General features: G+C 47.8%; 1 protein-coding gene across 2 annotated transcripts in view; it reads left to right on the plus strand.

The window, feature by feature from the left end:
- TM6SF1 (transmembrane 6 superfamily member 1) overlaps positions 1-4115 on the plus strand; it is a 59090-nt gene that overhangs the window by 20149 nt on the left and 34826 nt on the right. The window lies entirely within an intron of this gene.

Below are 4115 nucleotides of genomic sequence, written 5' to 3' on the forward strand. Positions count from 1 at the left end.
GGGGGTACCAGACCCATCACCCCCATGCCCCCTGCCACTCCCCAATGCAAAAATGTGTCATGACTTTCCCGAGGACCTAACAGATGATGGAATGGGACAGTGAACATGACAGTTAAGGTTCCAGACCTCAAGGAGCTTCTATTGTGATGGTAGAGAGACACATACAGCAAACAAATGTGTAAGCAAGATCATTTTTGATAGTAAAGGCACTATGAAAAAAGCATTGGCAGGGTGCTTTGATAGAGAGGGTGGAGGAGTTACGAGGGAGGTAGCCGAGTAAGGTTTTCCAGGGTAGGGGAGGTCGGGGCACAGAGATGAGGGAGAAGGCCACAACCTAGTCTTGATGAGGTGGTGCAGATGAAGAGGGGCAAACAGATTTGAGTGATATTTGGAAAACAATACTGTAGAAGCTCCCAAAACTCGTATGTTGAGATGTGGTTGTGAAGGTATTAAGAGGAAAGAATACCTTCATGGTACTGGAAGGTAAGGCCTCTGGAAGTGAGTGAGTGAGTAGGGTGGGGTCCCTGTCACTGACCCCGGGTAGGCGTGTAAGAAGCAGGAAGGAGACCAGGAGACACGTGTGGAAGGATGGGCAGTGCCGCTCTGTTGTGATCTTGCCCTGGAATGGGATGCCTTGAGACCGTGCAAGACCTCACCAGAGGTGACCCCTGGATCCTGACCCTCCAAGAGGGGAGATGAGTAAACCTACCCCTTGTGGGCCAGCCCAGCAGTCAGCAGAATCAGCACTTGCTTGGCAGGTGCTCTCTCTGATCAGGAGACACCTGGCTGATACTATTGAGAGCCCTCGTCTTCCAGTCCTTGTAACCTGTAGGACCAAGCGCATCTGGCTGGTGACCCCGCCTTTAGAGACTCTTCCTGGAACAGAAAAGAATGGTGGTCTAGTCTCTTAAGTCATGCATTTCTTTGAGTGTCAGTTTAAGTTAAAAACAAAACAAAACACAACAAAAGGATGGGGTGGGGGTGGGGAAGTACAGGAGGGAACGTACTGAGCGGTACGGGGTAAGGACTTCATGCACACTGACTCATTTAACCTCACAACCACTGTGAAGTAGATTATCCCCATTTCACGGATAAAGGAAAACACAAGAGGTTAAGTAACTTAACCAAGGTCGACAGCTGGTGAGCAGGCACCCAGGGTTTAAAACTGGGATTCCGACCCCTCGCCGGATCTGCAATCGCCACCCGGTGGAAAGGTTCCAAGTTGCAGGAGCATCTGCCCGGTCCTGTCCCTGGGTAGTGGGCTCCACGTGAGCGACCTCGCAGGGCCTGGCCGCTCAGGCTCCCCGAGTCTGGCCCCACCCTCCCCTGGCCCGCAGCTCAGCCTGGTGCTTCTCCAGCTCCTCCGACACCGGCTCCCGGCCCGGGCCACGGCAGGGGGCCCCTTGAACCACGGTCCACTATGTGGGAGTCTAGTGACTTAAGCATTACATCATCTGCTGGTTCCTCACTTACAAATCTTAAATGGTTCACTGCACTTAAGGTTCTCTGGGACTGAGGCCTGATCACCTCTTTACCTCTGGTCAGTCACTTACACACAGAATTTCTGATCAGAGCAAATTACTTGCAGTTCATAAAGTGACATGTTCTTTCATACATTTCTGCCTTTAACATGTGCTGTCCCTGTCACCTGGGAAGTCCTACCTCCTCCTCTTCTGCTTGGCAGCTTCTACTTGTTCTTCAAGGCTGATCTATAAAGCCTTACCTCCTCTCTGAAGCTTTTCTTGGTTCCTCCCAGACAGAACTGGTTGGTTCCTGTAGCAATTTGTATATACATCTTTTATTATATGATTACTGTTTACATGTCTTTGTCTCATCCTGCACTGTGGTCTTTTGGGGGCGATTTGTAATTCATCTTTGTGTGCCCACCTCTTGGAACAATGCTGGAAACATGGTAGATTCTCTTAGGATATTTGTTCAGTAAATAAGTTGATTACTGATTTACCTATTATACCTAATTGTAACAGAGTGAATGAAGCCAGGTTAGTATGATAGGAAGTCAACCTAGAACTGTGGTGTCCAATATGGAAGCTTCTAGCCACATATGCCTGCTGAGCAGCTGAAATGTGATTGGTCTGAATTGAGATAATATGTAAGTATAAAATACTCACAGGGTTTTAAAGATTAGAATTTAAAAAGTAGGTCAAGTACCTCATTAGTATATTTCGTGTTGATGACTTGTAATGATAACCTTTTGGATATATGGGGGCTAAATAAAATACATTAGTAAAAATAATGTCATTATTTTGAAATAATTATTTATTTTTTAATTTGACCAGAGAAGGACAAAGTGAGAGAGATGGAAACCGAGACTCGAACCGTGGTCAGCCATGTGGGAGTCCAGAATCCTTAACTCCATGCCATCTGCCAGTCTCTGTCTTTTTTTTTTTTTAATCTTTTAAATACGGCTACTAGAAAATTAAAAATTAGACACATGGCTCGCATTATGTTTCTATTGCACATGATGATCTAGGGCATGTAGTCACTGAACAGATATTTCTTGATCACCTACCATATACCAGGTGTAATCTATTAGGTCATTGGGAAAGTCATGATGTATTTTCCTGTTTTTTTCTTCTTAAAATATATTTTTTTAATTATTTATTTTATTTTATTTATTCATCCATTTATTTTAATTTGACCAGAGAAAGACACAGAGAGAGGGAGGGAAGGTGAGAAAATAAGCCATCAGGTCCAAGACTCAAACTGTGGTTGGCCACGTGGGAGTGTCCAGAACCCTAACCACCATGCCACCTGCCACTCCCCAATGCAAAAATGTGTCATGACTTTCCCGAGGACCTAACAGATGATGGAATGGGACAGTGAACATGACAGTTAAGGTTCCAGACCTCAAGGAGCTTCTATTGTGATGGTAGAGAGACACATACAGCAAACAAATGTGTAAGCAAGATCATTTTTGATAGTAAAGGCACTATGAAAAAAGCATTGGCAGGGTGCTTTGATAGAGAGGGTGGAGGAGTTACGAGGGAGGTAGCCGAGTAAGGTTTTCCAGGGTAGGGGAGGTCGGGGCACAGAGATGAGGGAGAAGGCCACAACCTAGTCTTGATGAGGTGGTGCAGATGAAGAGGGGCAAACAGATTTGAGTGATATTTGGAAAACAATACTGTAGAAGCTCCCAAAACTCGTATGTTGAGATGTGGTTGTGAAGGTATTAAGAGGAAAGAATACCTTCATGGTACTGGAAGGTAAGGCCTCTGGAAGTGAGTGAGTGAGTAGGGTGGGGTCCCTGTCACTGACCCCGGGTAGGCGTGTAAGAAGCAGGAAGGAGACCAGGAGACACGTGTGGAAGGATGGGCAGTGCCGCTCTGTTGTGATCTTGCCCTGGAATGGGATGCCTTGAGACCGTGCAAGACCTCACCAGAGGTGACCCCTGGATCCTGACCCTCCAAGAGGGGAGATGAGTAAACCTACCCCTTGTGGGCCAGCCCAGCAGTCAGCAGAATCAGCACTTGCTTGGCAGGTGCTCTCTCTGATCAGGAGACACCTGGCTGATACTATTGAGAGCCCTCGTCTTCCAGTCCTTGTAACCTGTAGGACCAAGCGCATCTGGCTGGTGACCCCGCCTTTAGAGACTCTTCCTGGAACAGAAAAGAATGGTGGTCTAGTCTCTTAAGTCATGCATTTCTTTGAGTGTCAGTTTAAGTTAAAAACAAAACAAAACACAACAAAAGGATGGGGTGGGGGTGGGGAAGTACAGGAGGGAACGTACTGAGCGGTACGGGGTAAGGACTTCATGCACACTGACTCATGTAACCTCACAACCACTGTGAAGTAGATTATCCCCATTTCACGGATAAAGGAAAACACAAGAGGTTAAGTAACTTAACCAAGGTCGACAGCTGGTGAGCAGGCACCCAGGGTTTAAAACTGGGATTCCGACCCCTCGCCGGATCTGCAATCGCCACCCGGTGGAAAGGTTCCAAGTTGCAGGAGCATCTGCCCGGTCCTGTCCCTGGGTAGTGGGCTCCACGTGAGCGACCTCGCAGGGCCTGGCCGCTCAGGCTCCCCGAGTCTGGCCCCACCCTCCCCTGGCCCGCAGCTCAGCCTGGTGCTTCTCCAGCTCCTCCGACACCGGC

Source organism: Tupaia chinensis, unplaced genomic scaffold, assembly GCF_000334495.1.
Source record: "Tupaia chinensis unplaced genomic scaffold, TupChi_1.0 Scaffold000359_1, whole genome shotgun sequence".
Lineage (NCBI taxonomy): Eukaryota > Metazoa > Chordata > Mammalia > Scandentia > Tupaiidae > Tupaia > Tupaia belangeri.